Below are 14,548 nucleotides of genomic sequence, written 5' to 3'. Positions count from 1 at the left end.
AACCCACAATTTTAGTGTCCCTGAATTTTCAAACCGCATTCGACTTCATTGGACGGTCCGTTCTTAACACGCCTTCCCAACAAAGAATGCCCCGAAAGTGTGTGAGCATAATTTCTTTGTACTATCAGACCCGGAAGGGTGAGATTAAATGGGGAGCTATCCAGAAGTTTTTGTCAAGCATATCAACCCTCTCCACTTCTGTTAAATTTCGTTATCGACTAGGTAGTAAGACGAACGTTGGAAGGTCTCCGAAACCTCGCTGACGAAAACATTATCGATCTGGACTATGCAGACGATATCGTTCTCATCTTTAAAGAGGAGGACGCTTATGTCTGAATGAGCGATGAACGATGTCCTTCGGCATCGTTCCTGTTGTCAGTTTCTAACCAGATCGTCTAAATGAGTGTCTGGATAAGTAGACCACTCGGAAGAGTTGTGTTCGGCTAGCATTAATTCTCCCAGCATATCCACGTTTACTTTTTTCTTCACAATAAGGCTTTCAAATCAATTATGATCTAGCGGCAGCGAACCATGAGTGTTGAATCGTTCCTGTTGTCAGTTTCTAACCAGATCGTCTAAATGAGTGTCTGGATAAGTAGACCACTCGGAAGAGTTGTGTTCGGCTAGCATTAATTCTCCCAGCATATCCACGTTTACTTTTTTCTTCACAATAAGGCTTTCAAATCAATTATGATCTAGCGGCAGCGAACCATGAGTGTTGAATACTGACTTTATTCTGCCAATGATGATGACTGGCATGTGCTTTGCTCTCACATAGTACAAGGTTATGCTCCTGGTCACCTGTCTAACTGGAATATACAGACGGCATTGTTCTAATTTTTGATAAGAGCAGGAAGCTCGAACCTTGGTAGAAAAGCTGCTCAAGGTCGTTCGGTCCTTCGACATGTTATTCGCGCCCATGAAGAGAAAAGTCGTGCTGGGTAACGTACAGTCTTTGGCACCAAGTGGTAACATTGGAAGTATCCTGGAAGGTGAATTAGCTCTGAAAGTAATATGACAGACAGGGTCAGAATTCGCGCCACCTGTGTCGTCAAAAAGGTGTTTCTCTTGGTCAAACTACAGTGCAGCTGGGTTGTCGTACAGCTGTGAGACTTGGCAATTTCGGATGAAGGTCTTTGATCTCCGGTCTCCCAGATCTGTAGCTGGAATCGGCGGGGATCAGTGAATTCGCGATGAGATGATCAGCAAACAAATGGTACTTCACTCAAAGAATGCATCCAACATTGCAAGCAAAGTTGGCTGTGCCATATTTTGCGCAATCCGAGTTATCACCTGACGAAACGGCTACTGTTTTCCCCGCCTAATTCTCAGTGGTGGAGGTTGACACAGTTTGATTAGACAGAGGAGGGCGTTGTAAAAATCTGGGGGATGCTGGCGCTATTCACCTTCCAGACTGAGGTTCATTTGACCACCCTTGTCTCTGGTTGCCCGGTGAGCTATGTCAGTGGCTGCATGCTGTCAGTTTCTATCCAGATTGCCTAACTGAATGCTGGATTTGTAGGCACCTTGGACGTTTGTGGTAGACTAGTCTTTGGTTTCATCTTTCCAATAAGTCTTTATTCAAAGAAAGTCAATATGGTTTTCACGCAGCGAAGCAGTAGTGCTTGCATCCGGTGTTGATGTCAATGATGATGGGGATGTGACCCCTGGACCCTTTTGGCCTCTCTTATCTCCTAACGGCAGTACAGCTGAAATCGCTTCTAGCGAATGGTGGCTCAGTAACCTACCTGATCAGACGCCACATGATAGCTACACTCAAACGCATGGCATTTTGACGAAATGAAGTGGCACATCAAAGCCCTTCGTATTGAGCCATGCTATAAGCAACTAGGTCTTTTGATCAATAATTCTCCAACAGCAAAGCTTAAAAAGTGGATGGTACGGTGTAATCATTTAGTTGTGATGGGCTCTATTAGATATTTCCTCCCATCTCGTGAATAACTGAACAGTGTTTCAATTGTGCTGAGAAGTAGTTATGTTCCCAAATGGCAACCACTCCGCATATTGCTTTGCCTGCTTTAATTGTTCATTGAAGACAGAAAACATCCAGACTGTATTTATAGTGTTTCGATCCGATAATGACCCGCATATTCTACCAATCTGTGCCTGTTGGAAGACCAATCTTCATGAAGGGACCGGACAACCATGAATGGCAGATGAATAGAATCGATTAAGCTTGGTGGGAAACAATACTGGTCACTTTATGCCGTCCCGTCACCAAGATTCAACTACCATGGGCGTTGACTATGAACGGTTAACTTTTTGAGAGGACACAACACGTGATTTTCACCGTAGCAACAGGCAACGGACATCCACGGCGTGCGGATGTTGCGGGCGTATATTAACGATTATGAGTGCGGTATTTCGTATCGAACATGTGCATGCATGCATGAATTATCTATGTCTGTCCTCTCCTCAGGAGAACAGGATGCTCAGCAAACAATGTGTAGATGGTGGATCTTTTCGAAATCTATTTGTTATCTATGTGTAAACAGTTCCGCCAGTCAATCAATGTGAGGTTATACTATTAGTGCACGGGTGGTGATAGCCATAATAGAAATCAGAAGGTGTATGTGCACTAATAGAAGTTTTTAGTATGGTTGCGACACGTATAAACATAAATACAGTGCGAAAATGGGAGCGAGTCAAAAAAGGGGACTTGTCGTATGTGAGAGTCCCTTGGTGAAAGTCCGGACGGCGGGAACGTGATTTGCTCCGCAGTGCGACTGCTACACGTATTCCATAATTGTTCGTGGACTTGGAGTGTTTGGCTGACTCCTTGCTCCCTGAGCGCGCGCGAGTCTGTGCGTGCTGACTGTGTTCGGTTTCCCTATATGTAGGTCCGTTTGCGTGTACGTGGGTGTGACAGCACATGACTTGTTGTTGCTACGCTCACTAGACGGTACAGACAATCGATGTCCGATGAGTCACCTTGATCTGACGTGGCTTGCGAATATGAAAAAAGACAAGTCTTGTGATCCAGTGAGCGACTGCGCTGAAAAGTCAAGTGTGTGGGTGACTAGGTAGCTACAATACAACCTCGAACAGTTCTTACTTGAAGTCAGTGGCTACGATGCTGCTCTCCATCCTCTCCCGGAAAACAAAATGAGGAATATCGATTACCAGGGGTTATATGGACACATGAACCTTGAGGATGTGTCCGCGAAGTGTATTAGGGGAAACCCGAATAAACTAGCCTCTACATCTGTTACGTAGTCACTTGAGACCATCTGTATTCGGGAGAAATTTTTCAGTAGCCCCCGCTTACTAGCGGCACGTTGTCCACTATGGGTAGAACCCTAACACAGATTAACTCACTGATGCGGCCAGCTGCGTACGTCCACGCGCCATTCACTAATCAATAGTCCATACTGTTACGATAAAACAATGAGGTCACGTGAGTGTCTCGCTGGTGTGATCTTGCTCTACACAGTTGTTGGATAGTCGGGTGTGAACACCAAAAAATCTGCAGTAGGTCATGACACAGCAATCGAGGATCCCAAGTCCTCGGAATTAAGACCGTTCACCGAAAGGGTTCTGACGAATAATTTGGTAAGAACAGTGAATAAAGTTTAACTTGTTACAAAAGCTAAAACGAGCTAACGCAGAATTTCGGACGCACCATATCTTCATCAGTGATGCTCAGGTCCCTTGTACAAAAACCACGAGTTTCAATAATCCTTTGTGTTGTGTTATTCATCGTGAATGGTGTTCACTAAACTTCAGAAGCTAGAATCACTGAAACAGGAATGAATGGGTGAAGTCTCATCACCAGAAAATAATCGATGAAGATGAAAATTAGTAGCTTCTTTCCTGAAAAGATAGCTGAAGAGCCAATGAGGCAGAAAGGTGTGGAAACGAAAAGATTTGGACCGGATAACGAACCGTCCTACTTGCCGAGTAATGCTGCCAGAAGAAAGATTCCCAAAAACCGCAGATTATTGGACAGTAGATAACAGGGGACACGCAAGTACAACTGCACTAACCTATCCAGCACTCATAACAAAATAATATATAATTATCACACAACAATTCTATATTATTGTATTATGAGTGTTGAATAGATTGGCGTAGTTCTACTCGCGTGACGCCTGTTATCCACTACCCAAGAAGTTGTCTACGACAGATACCTCTACCTTTCTCGACACCAACCTGCGGAACGGAGACTCAGAAGTCTTTCCGACCCAGACAAATTTGTCTACCTGAGTAACTGTGTCAGTCCATATGTTTTCACCAAAGATGATATTTTCATCCGGATTGGGAAGGCCAGAGCAGTTTTTGTAGACGTCCATCACTTGTGGCGTAGATGTGACATCAGCTTATCCGTCAAGCGTCGGCGCGTCAGAAACCTTGCCGTCGTGCGCTGAGGACGTCAAAAACCTTTCAGTGTTTGACCACCAGTGCCTTCAGAGCGCTGCACCAGTCTAGTGGAAACACCGGATTAATAAAACTGAAGTACTTCAAATGGTTTCGGAAGAAATAATTCACTCACGATAGATGAACTGGTCGCACTCCATTGGTTGCGCTGCCTTAGTCACATGCTCCCTGTGCCACTCAACCGATTGCCTCAAAGAACCCTCTTCACACAACCACGCGAAAGGTGGAAACGAGTCTGAGGAGGTCCAACAATGATTTGGCAGCAAAGTATAAAGCCAGTGCCAACAAAATCAGCCACGCTGGTCATTGCCCTCTCCCCAGCTGGGAACCCCGAGACGAGACACACCAATGGTTAGAGGCATGATCAGACTTGTCCCAGTCGCACCCTCAATGATGCTCATGCATCAAGGGTGTCACCTTCTGTGCATAGCTCCTCAACAAAAAGTTCACTGACAGTCCTGAATTTATGCATCAATTATATCAGCTATCGCCTCCAACGCGTAGCAATTTACTCCACTTCCCCCGAATCATCGGCAACTGAAAGTGTGACAGCTATAATCACCGTCCTGCAATGACATAGTTTTTACGGGTGTTGATCGTACAGTAATGCAACATGCCAATCAAAACACAAGAAGAGGTAGAGAAAGACGGTAAAAAGTTTGTTTTCATCGATCAGAAGAAGGCCGGTTGAAATAGCCCAAGTGGCGTCCGCTTGCTCCTGTCACAACTTCAGCAGTAGAAAGCGTGTTGCCAGCGCCGGACTCTGGGAGGAGATTCGGAAGCGAACGTCAGTAGGGTCCGTCAGAATTTTGGGAAAAAAGTGTGATGCACCTTGGAATAGGACAAAGTGCTGCTTGAGGATTCCTCAAAATTTTTTGGATAGCAGCGGTTTATTTGTCGATGTGGACATTTACTGGTCCTAGGTACAGTCTCTTGCGAGGTTGAAACTCATTCTAGGAGAGCCATAAAGAAGGCTGGATGAGATCGACCATGGTAACCGAAGAGGGATGGTCGTTATAGCTGGATAGACTGTTGGGTTATATTTACTGCTTTTTTTACTATCCAGGATTTATCAGTGTTTGCCTGAATTGATCAACCAGAGACAATAAGGAGACAGGTTGATTACTGAAGTCACAAAACAGAGACATTCGGTTTCAGGGAAAAAATCGAATGCTTCTTGGAAGGCCTTCACTGCGGATTTCTTTATTAGAAAACGCCAACTGACCAGTTACAGACTATTGGACAGGAAAGCAAAACTCTCATATGCATCTTGTTTACAAAAAAACTAGACATCCATCTTCTCTTGAACGCGCCTTCCTGAACTTTCCTGGATGCTGATTGACTGTTGCTCAAATCAAAGCAAATGCTACAATTTCCGCAACAGATCTCCCTTTCCAAGAGTCGCAAAGCGAATTTACATGTTGGACAGCCGATTGGGCCACTCCTTAATTTGCAGAAGCGTGTTTTAGGATCCGATTGCCTGACAAATTTTTGGGGTGTCAGTCTGTCCAGCACTGTCGGTCGGTCTCTTGTACATCCGTCTTATGAGATACACAATCTACTGTAGTTACTTCAGTTATCCTGAGCGCAGTGTCAAAGCTATGGAATATGTGTACTGTTTGCAACAAATGTGTATTGTTACAGTACTCACCTATTTCACTCTGGAAGGTCTACAATGGTGAATTCAGCGCTCAAATTAGCAACTACCTTCTCTGAGAAAAAGTGAAAAACAGCCCGACGATATGTATGTATATATGATGACGTATATGATGATACATATGATATATACAATATTGTATATATACGAGCGAACATCCCAACTGAACTTAATTTGTAAGCTACGGATGCAAAGATACGGATCCGTCCCTAAATCTGATTTCCATAAGACCTCTTAAAGTCACAGTAAGTTGTCCTGGGATTACGTTGCTGACATCCTGATGCGATGTGAAGTAAGGACAGAAGCCATTTCGCACGCGCTCCTCAGAGCGGGCTCGGTTGTCAGGACACCTAATGCATGGACATACATAGGAACAAGTACATCTTCCATTTTTCGAAAAATTTTGGTGACAATCGGTTGATTTATTGCTGGGCAACGTTTCGCTTCTGACACAAAAGCTTCGTCAGGCCAAGTGGCTAGGTTCCTAGGTTGGTCGAGATTTAAGGCGGAAGGATAACCAATCAGCTAAGTCAAGCTAAATCGACCGAGGGGTTTTCGTGTTTTAGGGTGGGTGAACCAGTATTGAGCCGAGGGGAAACTACATGTGTTTGGGTCCAGCTTAGGGTTTAGTTCTTCTGATTCGGTCCATTTTATGGTTCCTCTTGAACGTCGTTTGAACATTCTGTCCGTCTGTGTGGGTGAGCTAGTGCTAAGATAGTTGTGTAAGACGGATGCTGTGATCTTTGGTGGGGTCGGGATTCCCACCCCCACGTCGACTGACAACCACAACGTCACGTGTCAACTCGGTTTATCTAAGACCGCTTTCCATACGGTCGCCAGCTCCACACCCTCGATTCTATTCACGCTGTGATGCTTAGTAATTTTCACCGCCTCGGCTATCAACCGCTGTGGTGTGAATCGCAGTCCCCGTCTTAAAACTTTCACATTCTCCAGATCTATCTATCTGTCTCGTGTCTAAGACATGTACCGCCATCGCTGTCTTTGGCCAGCGTTTGGTATACTTCTGCATTCCTTGGTGGTTTGTTTACCCTTCTTTTATGCTCACTTGATTGAAATGCGACACGTGACTGACTTCCCTTGTCACTTAAGTTAACTTGCGTGTGCTCATCGCTGATTGGTCAGAATCGGGAACCTGTGCAACTGTCACTCGAATGTGGTTGAACAACTGTTTCAGACAGTACAAAGAACGTGTTTGATCTCAACACCATAGTTTAGAAGAAGATCGTGAAGTCCGCACGTTTGGAGTCGGCCAGTCGTACAGTCTTCTTTAGGCCAAACATGAAAAAGTTCGATCGACCATTTAGCCACTCACCGGCTAAAAGTAACGAAGCTGGTTCCAGATGTTTGTATACAGTCTGAAAATGGGTGGATGCCAAATCAGTTCTACAGGTTATTGGTTAAAGACTCCCTGTTCGTATATGAACGATCGGACCGTGTGATTTACGATTTTGTTCTGCTATTTGGGACGATTATGTGTAACCCATAGGTTCGACTGAAGCAGTATATGATACGTACAATTGAAGATAGATTCTAGGAATTAGCTTAGTTGACACTTAACCGTCCCTGCTACCGATTGTGGACAGATTGCCTATCAGTGCAACCACAGTAAACCAAATTTGTTTACAAATGAGTGTGTTTCTATAATTTCGTGCAATTTGGTTTCAAGCAGGGCATGAGGTTGACGAAAACTAGGGGACTGTGTCTACCTGATGAGCCCCAAGAAGGGCAAAGCCGGTCGTGAACTGTCGAGAGGCTTTCAGCAACCCTATGAGTAGTGCATTACAAAAAATACAGACACCTACTTCAGTCACTGGTGTCTCCACCGGGCTGAGTGTAACTCACTAACGAAGTTCGGTCTTGCGAACTTCTGCACAGCGCATGCTCGCGCACATAATTGCTCGATATTGACAGCCTGAGGTGGAATGAATCGGTCTGAAGCCGTACTAATGTTCACATCATTACGCAAATGCGAATTTATTCCCTTACAAGCTCTCTAAATGCAAAGCAAACACCTGCCTTTGGGAGACGCATTGGGGGAGTTGTTTATCATTGCTTTTCTGAGATCTTATCTAGTATTCATCACCTGGAACAGTGACCAATCCGCAACTTTTATGCAGACTTTGGTCAAAATCCAACCGGAAATTTAAAAGATTTCCTCTGTCAGTTTGTCGAAATATAGGTAGCTCGGGTGCGTTTACTGGTGGCTGATCGGATGGCAGTTGATCTGTTCGCCGAGCTTGACAATTGGCTTGCAAACGTTTCGTCCCCAGTCGAGAAGACATCGTCAGTGCGCAGTTGAATGGGTGCTTCCCCCGTGCCTGGCTGCGTTTATGTAGTTTTTTGTAGAGTATCTAATCTCCTGTCATGTGACTGACTAGCCTTCTGTTGCGTCATGGTAGGATCGATCGTGATTTTGTTTTTCTGCGTTGTGGTCAGTGAGTCTCTTATTCCATTGGTTTGTTGGATGGCTGTTTTGGAGTGTTCCGGGTCTGTTTGCAATTAGTCCGTTCTTGGTTTATGTTTCATTGTGGTCTTCCTTCCTTGATTCTGCTTGGTTGTGACGGTGTCTTCTATTTTTGGCAGTTTCTTTGCTTCAGCCTGATTGTTTGTGTTCTCTTCTCTTTGTCCGCCTCTGCGTTCTGCAGTTCCGTAATTCTTTTGTTTGCAGTGGCCGATAGACTGGATCAATTTCGATGTGTTTGTTGATAGCTTTTTCAGTAGAGTGCCATGCTTCTATGAATTCACGTTCCTTCTTTGTTCTCGCTTGAGCCAATATGTGAACGGTGCTCCAGTTGAACTTGTGTCCATCTTGGTCTTCGTGTACGGAGACGAGTGAAAATTGGTCATGTCAACTGGAGCACCGTTCACACATTGGCCCAAGCGAGAACGATATCTCCTCGACTGGGGACGAAACGTTTGCAAGCCAACTGCCAAGCTCGGCGAGCAGATCAACTGCCATCCGATCAGCCACCAAGAATTCCTCTATTCACAAACTTCTTACAAAGAGGTTTTATTGTAATATGCTAAGTTTGACAGAGTCTACGTTTTTCCAACATGGCAGTCTGATCTTCAGCCATCTGGCTTTCAGTGTCATTCCCTCTGCAACACCAGTTTTGGAGGAGCATACTAAAACTCGAATGGATGCGTACAGTCAAACGCATCCTTTGTACGATGGCATGAACTACACTACCAAGGATGAAATTCAAAGGAAATGACAAATTAGCCAGCGAATTTGTTTATGCATCCTGTATTCTGATGACGTGTTCCACAATACACCTCTATTATCCATTGTAGTAGTATTTCTCAAAAGTTTGCCTTTGTTCGTTGGTGGTTGGGATTCGATTGGAATTATTCTGAAGTTGAAGATCCTCGTTTCCGAAGACGCAGAAATGTACCAAATTAAACACTAATATGCGTGGACTATCATCATCATCACCATCACCACCACCATTATCATCATCATCATTATGATCATCCTCATCATCATCACCATCACCACCACCATTATCATCATCATCATTATGATCATCCTCATCATCATCACCATCACCACCACCATTATCATCATCATCATTATGATCATCCTCATCATCATCATCATCATCATCATCATCATCATCATCATCATCATCATCATCATCATCATCATCATCATCATCATCATCATCATAATCATGAGGCATCGATTTTTTAGAGCCAATTCCAACAAGGCGCTGCTTTCAGACCAGCAGTGTGATGAACGGGTGGATGCAGCCTCTCAGCATCATCATCATCATTGACAGCAGTGTTCAACACCGATGCCTTGTTTTCTTAAATGTAGGTGAAAGAGAAAGAAAGGAGGCATCAGCAGTAGCCTGTTTTGCCTTACCCGCCCTAATGTATGCAGTGAGTAAGGCGACCCGGCTGATGGCGCCGCGCGACGGCCAATGTGGCATGAGTTTATTGTTGGACGTAGGGACCATGGTTGTACGTAGGCTAGGATAGTGTCAGGGGGCCCACATCTAGACAGGAGGGCGATTAGGGTCTTCAACCAAAGCCTTTGCCCAGAAACTTAACCGCAAGGTGTTTTTTGACGTTTGGCGGGAAATGCAAATGCAGTTCTATGGAACAAGTTGCCCCAGCCTGGAGGACCAGGAGACCGCTTGTCAGATCTCTAACCATTGACCAACCTGGATTGAGAGACTCTGTGTGTGTCACGGGCATACCCCTCAGCGTAGCTCAATGGATCGCTGGGGTGCGCACACTGTCAAGCCACGGTAATTTCCAGTCTCTTCGTGACAGATGCAGCCTCCAGCTGGTCAGAATTCCATTTGCGGCTCTGGAATCAAGGATGTGACTGACAGAGAACACTTGCACTTACTTGTCTGTGACATTTGCCGAGAGCATTTTTTATAAGCGAATGCCAACAGTGATTCATCCAAGTTGTTTGGGCCACTTAGAGAAATTCACCTTCATGGTTGAACAGAACATGTAGAAGGTTGTCAGGATGAAACTGAATGAGGAGATGCACTCATATCAATCCGGAGCTGAAAGGCGCCCCACTTTCACAGTCCAGAAGACCGGAGGCTGATCAGCAGCACACAGCCTCAAAGAAGGGTACTCAACTCATCCACTGAAAAGTTGCAAGCTTCACTCTCCGTTTTGGTACTTTTGTCGCGTAATGCAAATGGTTCTCTAGAAGGACGAAATGGTAGGAATTCAACTCAACTTTCATCAGAAATAGCCAAAGTGTAACCTATCAGAATCAGTAGTTTAGGTTAGAAATCTCCTCGTTACTAGTGAAGAACAGATAGTTGTACTGAATCGAATAAACTACCTCACACCTAAACTGATAAATTGTGGACTTTCGATATCTAAAACTTGCAACTTGGACTCTGCCTCCCATGGTCTGATCAGCCAACTAGTGCCACGTGTTTCAGAACTAATAGTACACATTCATTCGGAACGAGTTGTACGATGAAAGTGACTTGTGTGCACGGATAACATTAAACAATGATAATCGTTCGGCTGTAACAAACACGCTTCTGGTGCTTAGCTTCCTCGTTACCCGAAGGAAGCACAAGGGTTGAGATACTGTTGGCTTACCCAAACCTAGACAGGGGTAGTCGAGATGTAGAGTTTGGGTTTCGAACTGGGGACCTTTCGGTCAGTACGTTTGTGCCTTCACCACTTGGTTCGTTTGTACGGGTGTCCAGCTGACAATCTGTTAGGGTCTGTGGCCTCCCAATAAATACTTCGTTACGACACTTTAGTCACATACGTGAATGCAAAAACTTTTGTCGTCATGGCAACCTCACCGACACTAACTCATTGTAAAAACAATCTATCTCTCGCTCCACAGAGTGGCCCCATTTTACCAGCATATCGATCCTTTCACTTGTCACATGATGTGCTTCCTCATGCATCCTCATGTGCACGTGACGTGAACTTTTGAACTTTTTTTAAGACTGTTGATCACACTCCGTGCTCACCAAAACAGAGAACACAGTTGTTGATTTGTGAGCGGAAGACAAGTGAAATGACAACCGTCAATGCGAGCCAAAGGTTTATGATTTTTTTCTTTTTTCTGTCCGATTCAAACATCGCCCTTTTCTTAGTCGATCCTAAGGAAAGTAAAGAAAAAAGATAGTTTAGCCGATCATTGCGTTGAGCTTGACAGTGCTGTCGCAACAAAACTGTCAACGAACAATTCAGCAATCAGTGCTGGGTCAAGTGGCGAGCCATCCCGGAGCCCAAATCGTTTTGAATGCCGTGTTTCTCGACTTACACACTCGACTGCAACGACAGAGTTGCGGAAACAATAGCCAGAAACAAAAGAAATTTTTTCGCTTGTCAGAACAGGTTGTATCGAAAATCAATAACGCCGAATCGGAATTAGTTCAGAATAACACTAGCGTTCCAAACCCACCAGAGAAGCATGGCTTGAGTTAGCTGTAGGCGTCCAGCCTGCTTTACAGAGTCTAGTTTGATCAAAAAATTGAATGTCTAGTGATAAAAACTAACCGGAATCTTTATTAGCGAACGGGAAAACTGGCAACCATTAATCGTTCGAAGAAACACATCTGGATTAGCGAATTCCTTTAGTCGTTGGTCATCCTTTTTTCGTCCCAAAATTAAAATGGACATCATCTGGACACAACACACCGCTTATAAGGTTGCTGAAAATTATTCAGTAGCCCACGACGTCTTTTGGGCCTCATCGTAAACGAGAAATATAGCTGGATTCAGCCAAGTCTGCCGCTAAAATCAAATTTGTGTGAAAACAGGAGTAGTTGGTGAAATAGTCACTACCTTCTGAAACCACTTCATCGCACTAGCGAAATATATTCACATGCAAATAAATTTGATTTTGTGATAGACTCACCTGGAACCAAGCTGAATCTTTCGTTTGTGATGTTTCCAGGCAACTGAATGTGCTGCACCAGGCCACATCATGCTTCAGTTGCTACGATATTCGAGATATCGCGATACATGTATAGAGGTATTACACTACTTACGGGTTGCTGAAAGTACTTCCACAGCCCACGACCAGTTTCGCCCTTCTTGGGGCTCATCATAAACGAGGGATTCAGCTGGGTTCCGGGTGAGTCTCTCACAAAACCAAATTGGTTTGCAAAGAGTGAATTTCGCTAATTTTGTGCAACTGGGTTTCAAGTAGAACATAAGGTTGACGGAAACTCGGGGACTGCGCCTACCTGATGAGCTCTAAGAAAGGCGAAACCGGTCGTGGGCTGTCGACGGATGTTCAGCAATCTCATGACTTCAGTGCACTTCAGGGTACCTATGTCACTTCATTGCCTTTTTTACTACATGTAATATCACCACCATTTATTGGACAAGGTAGGCACGCACAGGAGCAACTAATATCGACGAAAATCTGGCTCAAAACCCAAAAAGATCCGAAAGAATACCGCATTAAGAATTTCAATGTAAGGATGAGCATATGGTTCTGCATACCCACAGATTTTTGTACCGTTCAAACACAACGTATAGCACTTGTGTCCAAGCGGTTTATCAAATACAATCCGTTTCCTCGCTCTGATTGGTTCCCTTAAAATCGTGCTGCGTTGTAGTCCGCTTCGGTTGTTTGATTGTTCACTTGTCCACCTTCGAGTTTCAGTAGTCGCTGTCGCTTATTCTGATTGGTCAGTACACAGCTACGGCCTGTTCCATCGCGCCTGACCGATCGGTTTGCCAGGTCCCGCTAGTTCAGCTATTTGGTACTTTGCATACTGCGTTCTTCTTGTTGTTGGTAACTTCCGAATCAACAAATTCGTCTGTCAGCTTCCACTTTGATCCGTTGTACGACCAGGTTTTTCGTACTTCTGGAACGCATTTGCCCTCCGAGATTGGTTGAAACGGTTGATCTCGACCTGTTTGTTTACTGCTTTGTCGACAGACTTCCATGCCTCCTTCTTTGTTATTGTTTGATCCATAGGTTGACAGTGTTTCTGGTCCTTCCTGTGTACGGAGACGGAAGAGAAGTGACCGTGTCTTCTAGTAACAAGTTTGTCCTCTTTTATTCTGGTTGACAGCTTCCTGTCCATTTTCCTCTCGTAGTACCTGTCACACGCATTGGAACAGACCACGTTAATCTTCTCAGTTGCATCTGGTTTCCCCCTCGGTCAATATTGTGTACATGGGTCTGTGGACAAGTTTTATAACATGTTGTCATGGTATTCATGCGGTTATTTTGGAAATATTCTCGGTTAGTGGATGTCTTCTATTCTTTAGATATCCTCGTGATTGGACTAACTAACGGACACATTCAAGCGAAGATGTACAGAAAGGCGACACTCGTAGAATAAACAGTCGTATCAACCTTCCGAACACTGTTCAGTCAAACTGCAACTCGTTGCAAGACAGCGGAATCCAAGCGAACAAAAAGCATTCTTAACAAGAGCCTACCCGAAAAGTTTTATCTGGAATTTGCCAAGAAAATTCAGTTCGACCAACCCAAACAAAGGCAAACAGTTTACGATTCCACGTACCACGCACAAATCCGAAAGGAACGTAAGATCACGATGACAATATGTTATTTAAGTGGTCTACAGGCCCACGCACAACTAAGACCCGCAAAGAATGACGTCGTCTATAAAATCCGATGCAGTTAAATGGTTATAAAGTTGGACAATGCTCAAAACAATGGACCGAGAAATCACTCGGTAGATCCTAATGCGTCCCGTCCGCTGTAAATGTTCAGCTGGAAATAAATAAATAAATAAGGCATTCTGGTATTTCGAAACTTCCAAGTTCGAGGATCTCATTCTCGATATAAACAAAATAAATCCACTCCACTGCAGTTTTTTCTACGTCGTATTTACTTCCGGGTTTGGCTGACTAACGTGCATTTTTTTGAAATTCTCCCTTTTCCTGGTTGTTTTTACGGCCTTTTGAAGTATCTTTTCCAGATAAGCCCCCCACTAATGCCAAAACGTGCATGTGCGAGAAGTTAAGCCCCGCCCCTTTTTC

Source organism: Opisthorchis viverrini, assembly GCF_000715545.1.
Source record: "Opisthorchis viverrini unplaced genomic scaffold opera_v5_96, whole genome shotgun sequence".
In the NCBI taxonomy this organism is placed as follows: Eukaryota; Metazoa; Platyhelminthes; class Trematoda; order Opisthorchiida; family Opisthorchiidae; genus Opisthorchis; species Opisthorchis viverrini.
This window is presented reverse-complemented; position numbering follows the sequence as displayed.